Genomic DNA, 10,536 nt, shown 5'->3' on the forward strand with positions numbered 1-10,536 from the left:
TGTAAGAAGATGTTAAGACAATAGCTTAAACCATTACTTTGAGAAGAAAACAAAATGTTAACAAAACAAAAAATTAGACAAAAGAAGGTAAATAAACAATGGAGTGGGCATATGGGATATAAACAACAGGAAAACAATGGAGAATAATAAAATTAAAAGTGTTTTTTAAAAAAGGAATCAAAATTTCTTAACTTTCAGTTAGACTGATCAATGGAAAAACTCCTTTTAAGTAATCAAAATTACAAGTTAAACATGGATATCTGGAGTGGTGAACTGACTTATTGGGAAAAGGAACTTGCTGCCAAGCTAGTGACCTGAGTTTCATCCCTGGAATCCACATCATTGAAGGACAGAACCTCCCACAAGTTGTCCTCTGATCTCTATTGATAACATATGGTACGGACGGACACACACACACACACACACACACACACACACACACACACACGCAAACACACACACACAGACACATATACACCACACACACACATACACACGCAAACATACACACACACACACATGAACATACACACAATAAAATATAATTTTTAAAAATATGGGGCATTACTGTTGACCTTAGATAATAACAAGGGTTATCATATCAATATATATCAAGAAAAATTGTGAATCAACAAACAGAAGAACTAAATGAAGGGACATATTTCTAGAATGCTGCATACTGTGAACGGACTGATTCGAGGGTGTAAAAGTTAATTTTGACTATCAACTTGATTGGATAAAAAACACCTAGAACATACTTTTGGGTGTGTCTGTGAGAGAACTTTCACAAGGTTTAATTGAAGAGAAGAATCCCTTTTTGAGTGTGGGTTTTACCATCTCATGACTTGGAATCCTGGCCTGCACATAAATGAAACACTGTAGAATGCCCACATCCCCCTTTCTCTGCTCCACCATACCCTGAGATGAGCAAGGCATCTCTTACTACTATATCTTCTTTGCCAGGATGGGATTTATCTCTTCAACTGTGAGTCAAAAGTCAACCTCAACTTAACTACTTTGCTCCTTATGAGGTGTTTGTTCACAGAAACGAGAAAATCAATATGGGAAGAAACAAAATCTGCAGAGAAAGTTAGAAGATTAAATGAGTAACCAAAAAGCCTTGCTCACAGGAAAACCCAAGTTTAAATGGCTTTGCTAATGAATTCGATAAAACTTTTAAGGAAGGATTAGCACTCATCCTTATAACGGCTTGTCCAAAACAGAGGGCAGGACGTTTACCAAATCATCCTGAAGTCTGCATTACCTGATATAATATGTTATCAGAGATACACCATGACTTTATATAAATGGTAGTTATATGGTCCACTCAAGGTCTCATGGAAACAACACCACATATCATTTAACACCCTAACCGTTTAGGGATTTCCAACTCACAAAGTTCGGGGAACAAGAGCATTCAGCATAAACACAACTCTCATAAACCTGGAAACCAAGCTTTCTTAAGAATAGCTTAAATGCCTGTTATGAAAGAAACAATTGGTAACTGGTACAGACTGTATACAGTATAAGAAAGTGTGGGAACACCAGACCTTGAGCAGAGACCCACTTCCCCTTCTGCCTGGGAGTAGGCAGCTGTAAGACAATGTTTACTAAAAACATGTTTACTAAAAACAATACAATGCCCGGGGCAATACGTTCCTGGAAAAGGCCTACCCACAGAAACCACCCTGACCTCGACCTTGTCCAAAGACTAACCACCTCTTCTGCCACGCCCAGATCAGTTTCTGGGGTCAGAGCAGAACCAGCCAGGGAGGGGGAGAGCAGAAGCTTCTCTGGTGGGAGCCTTTCTTAGGAAGTTTTCTTGAACCTTTTTGGGGCCTGCTTAAAGTTTTCTTTACATCGTTGAACAAGTCTCTGTGTTGTCAATCCCCGACACCCTCCGCACGTTCTCGGACACAGGCCGCGCAGCAGACGCGACAAGAAAGGGGGTAAATCCCCCCAGAAGCTGAGAATGTCCTCTGTATGGAGATTCTCCATGTCAGTCCATCTGAGCTCTGACTTATGGGGTTCATGCTATCAGCCAGCCTCCCCCTTTCTTCTTCTAAGACTGATCCTGGAATAAACTGAAACTCATCCTTGATCCTAATTAGACCATAGTGGAGAAACCGACTAAAGAGAACCACATGATTGCCTCAAACATGACCTTTAGTGATAAGGAAGGGATCTGAACCCACAAGTGCCAAGTTCAAAATGAGATAAAGTATCACAAGAAAACTGTAGCCTGGACTTTTGGGGGAAGGCCTAGGCCCTGCCCTGAATGAAGTGACAGACTTTGGATATCCCTCATGGAGGGCCTTACCCTCCCTGGGGAACAGAGTGGGAACTGGGTGGGGAACTGGGGGGGGCGTTGCTGGGGGGGGATGTAGGAGGAGGGGAGGGAGAGGGAGCTGGGATTACATGAGAAGCAAGCTTGTTTATAATTTAAATTAAACAATCTAAAAAAAAAAGAAAACTGCAGCCCAATATCCCTGATGACTATAGATATGAAAATTTCCAGCAAAATACTAGCAAACTGAATCAGGCACCTCAGAAAAAGGCTGATATGGCCTGACCAAGCTGTGCTTGTCCTAAGAGTCCAGGGTTACTTTAGCATACGAACATCAGCACAGAAAGCCCTTTTCTGGGGATGCAGAAAAAAACTTGAAAAATTTCCAACACTGTCTTGTGATTAAAAAGGAAGAGAATATTGATAAGAGGAGGAGATTTTCTGAGGAACAGCATCTACCAGGAACCCACCTACAATCTTTCCTGTGAGATCAGCAAGATGAAGATTCTGTCCAAACACAGAAAGGCAAGTCTAGAAACAAACATTTGGTCATCTGCTTTCCAAAAAGGGCACCAAGATGCTAAGGTTTGGAAAGACTTGTCTTTTCAACACATGACACTGGGGACAGCTGGGTATTTGCATGCAGATGACTGAAGTGATAGCCTCATTTCACTCCATAAAAGTGAGAATTAAATCACAAAGGCCTATATTTAAAAGCTAAAATGATCAATGAAATAAGAGAAAACACAGGTATTCAGATCCTGGCTTTAAAATAGCTTTTAAAAAATATCTACGTCATCAAAAGTATAGCCAACCAAAGAAAGATAAATATATTAATTAGACTTTACCAAATTATAAACCGGTCCCTAAAAGCCATTATGGTCAACAAGGAGAATGAGAGAAAATATTTGCAATAATATACGGTATTTAATCTTATCTATAATATATAAGGAATTATTTTATAGTCTACTAATAAAGGCAATCCAATTTAAAAATGAGTTATGGCTAGGGCTGTGGCTCAATGGTAGAGCACATACTTACTAAATCCAATCACTAACACGTCAAAATGGGAAGACTTGAGCAGCGATTTCTCTATTGAAGATACACAAATCACCAATAATTATACTTAGTGAATAAAATGCAAATCAAAACCACAATGAGATACGGAAGACAGCTCTCATTTTCATAAAAAGGAAGCTATAATAGCAAAGACAATCAAGCAGAAACTAGAACTTTCCTACCCTGTTGGAAGAATGAGTTAAGCATAGAGCTGTCATGCAATCTCTTCGTATATGACCAAAGGAACTGAAAGCCTGTTTGAAGAGACTCATCCAAATGTCCACATAGCCCTCTTCCACCTAGGCCAAAGATGCAAAGATGGAAACTGTCAAACATCCATTGGGGAAGACATGAAGACTGAAAGTCAATGGAATATTATTAGTACAGAAATAAGGACAGAGTTTCAGTTCCTGTTCCAACATGGTGAACTTTGAAAACATCCTAAATGAATGAAGCAGAAGGAGCCGTATATTACAGGATTTGTTTCTATGAGATAGCAAGACTAAGTAAATCCACAGAGACAGAAAGCATATTTGTGATTTCCAGGGAAGACAGACGTTTGTTCAGGTGGTTAGTATATTCCAGAATTAGATAATGGTGAAAGCTTGCAAAGCCTTGTTTCTACTAAAATCAATGAGTGACTTGTGAACTCAAAAAGGTAACTTCTATTGTGAGTAGTATGGTAACTTTTATATCTGAAACAAAAACATTAGGTTATGCATCTTGGAAAAGATATAACAGAGATAACAATATACTTACAAAAGTGTAATTCAAACAGTATTTAAATTGTTAATTTCTCCACTGTGCAGAGAAATTAGAAATTGACAAATAGACAAAATCACAATCAATAGAGCAGATTACACCAAAATACGATTCACAGAAGGGCATATGCAAATGGCTCAAAATATGTTCACTTCACTGACAGTCAAAAAATCCAAATTAAAATAACAATGAGGGATCTTTTTGCACTCACCAGACTGGCAAGCATCAAAAAGAACTATCATATCTGCTGTGAGCAGAGACTGTGAGGAAGAAATGGGGCCTCACACATTGCTGCTTGGAAGAGGGATGGAGCAACAGTATTCTGGTAGTAAACAAGCGATGCCTATTAATATCCAAAGTACATAGAAACTGTAATCTAGCAATCCTACTTCTGTGAAACCATCCCAGGGAAGTTAGATAGCAGCTTCTAAAGATAGAACAGGAAACACCCATGCATACTGTTGTTGAATTTGATATTGGTGCTTATAATGACACCAACCTGAATACGCTGTTGTATATTTATATGCATTACATGTATGTATGCATAAAAACAAGGGAACAGTAGCAAACTACCAGAAGATTTGAAGAGAATTCCATGACTTTTATTGGACCAGAAAAGAAATACATAGAAAGATATGCATGCATAGGACCGAACCAGGCCTCCTGAACATGGGTGACAGTTAAGAGGCCTGGGAAGTCTTTGGGGCCTCTGGCAGTGGAACAAATATCTATCCCTAGTGCACGAATGGACTTTGGGAGCCCATTCCCCACGGAGGGACACTCTCTCAGCCTAGATACATGGGGGAGGGCCTAGGCCCTACCCCATATGATGTGACAGACTTTGATGATCCCCCATGGAAGGCCTCACCCTCCCTGGGGGATAGATAAGGGGTGGGAACTGGGATTTGACACGTAAAATAAGAAAGTTTCTAATTTAAATAAAATTTTATTAAAACGATATACATGTGTGTGCACAAGTGTACACACATGTGCACACTCACGAGCATATGCATGCACACACATACAAGCACTCGAGCGAATGCACACGTGTGCACACACACAGAGTATTCTTTTAATAACATAAGAGCAAGTGTGTGTTTGCTTATATGTTGACTCACTACATATCTACATGAAAGTCTGTCTATGACGATACCTTTGCTATACTTCTAAGAACAGAAAGGAGATGGTTAGGGCATTTTCGCCTTAGACGCTGTTGGGAGCTCTACAACTGACCAGGAAAATGTAACGATTTCCTGGTTTTGAAACATTTAAGAGGCAGAAGGTTTTTTTTTGTTTGTTTGTTTGTTTTTTGTTGTTGTTTTTAAGACAGGGTTTCTCTGTATTGTTTTCGAGACTGTTCTGGAACTTGCTCTGTAGACCAGGCTGGTCTCGAACTCAGAGATCTGCCTGCCTCTGCCTCCTGAGTGCTGGGATCAAAGGCGTGCACCACCAATGACCAGCTGAGGCAGAAGGTTCTTGAGACCCAGAAAGCAAACAAACTTCACATGTCTGAGAAATATGAAACTTACAAGCTTCACACCCCCAAGGTTAGGAGGGGGCAGAGGGAGCACTCTTCAGCTGCCAGTAAGTCATGGAAGCACTTGCAGGGGGGCAGCTTTCCTGAGCTGTCACCTGTACTGGGTGAGCTTTTCAGCAGTGCAGATGCTCTTCAGTTGTCCCTGTTCATGTGAGTAACTCCTCACCCACACTCCTGTAAGTAACCCCAGTGCAAAGGTCACCAAGTTTGACTCAAGTGTAATCATTACTTTGGTCTGTCATAGGTTCCCTATCTGGACTGAGTAGATGTGTGTGTGTGTGTGTGTGTGTGTGTGTGTGTGTGTGTGTGTGTATGTCTGTCTGTCTCACACCAGAGAAAGACATGATGAAGAACTTGGCTAAATCTACACTGGAGCTATCTCCATGAAGTCCTTCTACCAAATACCTTCTATGGGGCTTTACGCTCTGTGTGAGAGCTGAGTCGATTATTCTCCTGCAAGAATAGGTCCATCAGTGTCCTGTTCTGTTGCCACCACTCATGCCTCCATCTTGGACACTCTCTTCCTACAAGGTTGTGTGCAGAACAAAAGCACCTACGCAATTTCCCCACCCATTCCCTGCCATCACGTTTCACGCTTTTGCATCTAGCTGATGCTCCTCCCACATTGGAGCGTGGAACCCAAAAGAAACAGATGGGGCCAATAAGTTGCTCATCATGTCTTCTCTTACACTTTATCCTTGGTCTTTATGGACAATAAAGAGGTCCAACCTATGGTCTTCTCTCACTTCTGCCTAGCCTTTGGAGGCCAGCATTGTCTGCAACCACTGAGCTTCTAATACATGCAAAGCTCTGTTCTAAGCAATTAGAGTTGGGGGTGAGGAGGTTGGTGAAGAAATGTGAAAAAATACAAAGAGCCAAACAGAACACATGTGCTCCGGATGAGCTCGTAGCAAGAGGGGATGGGAGGTGAGTTAAGAGAGGCCGTTACAATCCATGTGCTGGGCCCTTTCCAGGCCGGAGGAACAGGTGTTTAAGATCTACTTAAACACATCTACTCTGCTCTACCCAGCCATCCCAACTCTCTTTGTCAAAATGTCTTACAGGAAAGAAGAGGCACTCCAGGCTGAGGAAAGAGAACATTCCAGCGATATAGAAGAGTAGGACTAGGAGCCCAAAGCTCAAAATGCTCCAGGTGGGACAACCACTTCTGCTTGTGAAGCCATGAGAAAGTGGACACAAGCAGACATTGCTCCAGATGACCATAGGGTCATGAGTGTGGAGGTCAGGGAAGGAAACCAGGAGGGAGGCTACGAGATCAAAAATGCTATTTTTCATCATTTTGTCACCACTTCCTCAGGTTTTCTTACCTGGCTGGATATCATGAAGCATTTGGAGTGTTGGTGCAGGAATCTGCAGAGAGATGGTGAGAGAGGCTCGCGTCTGACGTGTCCTGGATCTCCAGTCTCTTCAAAGCAGAGTGGAAGCCAGGACGGGAGGAGGGATCCCAGGGTGGGAGACGGCGAGGGAGGCTGCAGAGGCAAGCGCTGTGAAGCTCCTGCCTTGAGGCCCTTGGGACTTCTGAGACTTCCCTCCCTCTGTGCTTTCAACCTATAAAGGCTGCCTCTTTGATCTAAAGGAGAAAAATGGATTCAGCCTCCAGGTTAATGCTATTTGCTGAGTGTTTGAGAGAGGCCGCATGTTGCAAGGGCGAGCATCACAGGCACACTGCGGCTGCGGGGATAAACCTGTGTGGAGCACCGCGTGCTTCTCCGTAAAGCCCGGGAAACAGGCCCTGCCCCACGCTCTGAAGGGGCACATCTCATCAGACAGCTGCTGTTACATTGTGCTCCGCAGAACCACGGTGGCCTGTGAGAGTACATATTCAATCAGTTCATGCATCTGGGTCCAGGTGATGTGGTGCAGGTGCTTTGAATGAATTCTTGCTTGTCCGTGTCACAGCTTGGCTACAGGCCCTCTGAACAGTTTTGCTGACGTGCCCGAAGGAGAGATCTGTTGCTGATATACTATGACCTTTGCTGCAATCACAAACTGCTTTGGCTTAGGTATGGGCACATTCCTTGGATTCCATGGGCTCTGTTCTAAGGAACATTGATGGATGGGATCGGACAAGGATTAATATAGACACATTAAACCCTTTGCTAGCCTCTGCATACATCATATCTCTTAACAACCCAGTGGCCAAAACAAATCACATGGTCAAATCGACTCATGGCAAAGAGGGATGACATAGCAGGGATATGGGAAATGACGAAGAATCAGGCCATTTTTGCAATCCACCATAGCCTCTATAAACTATAAGCTATGCAAATAAATGTAAGGTAAATTACTATCCAAAGGCAGTTTAATCAATGCATACTTGTTGAATTGATTTACAGGGGCATTGGCCTGTTTCAGACCTGATAGCTTTCACAAGTGGTTTTCCGATCACCCCATAGTTTTTCCACAGCAAAAATAGAAGTCCATTTCAAACTATCCATAAATTTTTCTTGGATAGATGACGCTGTCTGCCTTCCGGAACTCTAAGAGTTTTGTGTGTGTGTGTGTGTGTGTGTGTGTGTGTGTGTGTGTGTGTGTGTGTATGTGGGGGTGTTTGTGGTTATTTTCTGTTTCCATTTAGCTCAAGTCATCAGCGATAACTTTCACTTGGCAATTCCATCAGGGCTCTTTCTAAATGTGCTGACATTTCAATTAAATGTCAGTGGCATCATTCTGTTTACCAGCTGGAAGATTTGTAATGGAGAATATTGGTAGTTCCAGAGACTAGAGATTTCCATTTGGTAAATTGCCAGCCAATGTCTTTTGTCTCCTACACTCCCGTGGGTTGTCTACACATGGATTTTGACAGCCTGGCTGGCTCTTCAAGACATCACTGGTACTCTAGGTTTGGGTTACTCAAACAGCTCTCTGAATCCTAGCAGGATGCTTTCAGATTCAGGTCATTTTTTAATTTTTTTTTTTAATGTAGAACTTGGAATGCAGGTTTTCACTTTCCTAACTTAATTAAATATTCCTAGCTTGTCAAGCAAGCAATTCCAAAGTTATCATTTGCAAATATATACATATATATATGCATGTGTGTTTGCATGTATTTATGTCTATACATCATACATACATATATACATTCATGCACACATAGGCTTTAATCAGGGATAGCAAAGGAAAGTACCTTCTTCAGTCATAGACTAAAGAGTTGCACTGTCCATATCTGCCACTTACTAGCTTACTGTGTGACCATGAGCCGCTTATTTGGGTCTCTGGGCTTCTAGTTCCTCACCTGGAAATAGGGAATCAAGGCTTAGATGAACTCTCCTGTTTAAAGAACTCAGAGCAGTGGTGAAATATTACTGGGCAGCAAAATAAAGTGCAAACATATCAGATACTGATATTGGTAACAAGAAAATAGCTGCCACCCATGATTCCTGACTGAGCTGGTTTATTGACATCTCAGGGTTATACAGGGTGATCATGATAGTTCAAAACACGTGTAGAGTATGGATCACATCATGCAATCCATATGCCCACCTCCTTTGAATTTCTTTATTTTGGAGCCTTTGCACTCCTCCCTCTAGTTCATCCGTGTTGTTCTTTTGTAAAAGTTCAAAAATTAGAAAGAGAGTGAAAGACGCGAGATGGAACCGGGACCTGCGCGATGGAGCACAAGCCACAGAGTGCATTATTGCAGCGGTGGGAGAGCGAGAGGGGGAGAGAGGGAGGCACGGGGACAGGGCGAAGGGCAGAGTAAGAGGGTGATAGAGTGAAGAGTAAGAGTAAAGAGAGAGAGGGATGATGGCTCGGAGCTCAAAAGGGGAGCTCACTCGTGCATGCGGGGAGCTCACTCGTGCATACTGGCATGCTTACTGAGTCCTTAAGGAGCCCGTATGACTGACATAGCCAAGTCACTGTGTGTGGCCCACCCTTCGTCAGGGGGGTGAGGTCAGCATGATGCCGGAAGTTCCAACAATCCTCAAATATGAAATAAGTTGCTGTGAACTGCAGTCACCCTGCTGCACTGAGATGTTGGGCCTAAAAAGGCCCGACAGAAGGCCTAGTGGAACTTCCTGAGGCGGGCTAGAGTTTGGAGACCTGTCTCTGAACTATCACTTCTGCGCAGGAGTGACTCAGCGAAACTGCCTCTGCCTTGCTACTGCAAATGTGGTGGAATATTATTGGCCCTCACCCATCCTGAGGTAGGTCCCCACCCACTTTTCCAACTCTATATAAGCGCATGCCTGTTACACTAAAGCGAGACTCTGCTTCCACAGGTCTCCAAGACTCAGTGTTGATTCTCTCCAGTGACTAGGAGCGGGGTCTGGGTCACCGTCGCTCACCATCCTGCTCGGCCCCAGGAAGTGACCACAGCCCTGACTGCCGTTGAAACACTTGAGTTTGTCTTATCTAATTGGGTTTTGGTGCCGATTATCTGGCCTTCCTCCATTCCCTCCCACATACCCTTCCCAATGTAACCTCATTTATTAAAATTCAATTATTGTCACTGATTGAATTTTTCTATTCATTAAAATTGATTTTTAAAGTTACACAACAAGCAACTACCATCAAGGTATTTAATATGTACTGGTTTCCAGGTAAGATTTCACCTGAGAAAACGTGTTCTTTTGCTTACCACCTTTGGAAGGTTGTTCTTAGCCACTCCACAAGACTCTGAATTTGGGGCTTACAGATGCAGCTCAGATATATAGTCTAGATCCTAACCCATATGGCCCTGGAGGACAAGATGAAGTTATTCCTCAGTGACCTGCAGTAGTACATAGAGATAGTACATTTGATGACAATAGTTTGCTTTGTAAATAGTAACTGCGTTGTCCATTGACCAGACCTTGAAATGGCCCCTGAATGGTTGGTAACGATCAGAAGTCCCTGCCCCTTACTCCACGCTTCTGTGGCCAAGAGT

The 10,536-nt window shown here is 42.7% G+C and overlaps 1 long non-coding RNA gene across 1 annotated transcript; it reads left to right on the plus strand.

Annotated features, from left to right (window-relative positions):
• Positions 1 to 6,687: 6,687 nt before the first annotated feature.
• On the plus strand, positions 6,688 to 10,123 carry LOC121133837. The gene is made up of 3 exons (XR_005870845.1): positions 6,688 to 6,798; positions 6,964 to 7,669; positions 9,890 to 10,123. It is a non-coding gene; the product is annotated as an uncharacterized LOC121133837 (long non-coding RNA).
• Positions 10,124 to 10,536: the final 413 nt, after the last annotated feature.

This window comes from Mesocricetus auratus, unplaced genomic scaffold (assembly GCF_017639785.1).
Source record: "Mesocricetus auratus isolate SY011 unplaced genomic scaffold, BCM_Maur_2.0 Super-Scaffold_100024, whole genome shotgun sequence".
In the NCBI taxonomy this organism is placed as follows: domain Eukaryota; kingdom Metazoa; phylum Chordata; class Mammalia; order Rodentia; family Cricetidae; genus Mesocricetus; species Mesocricetus auratus.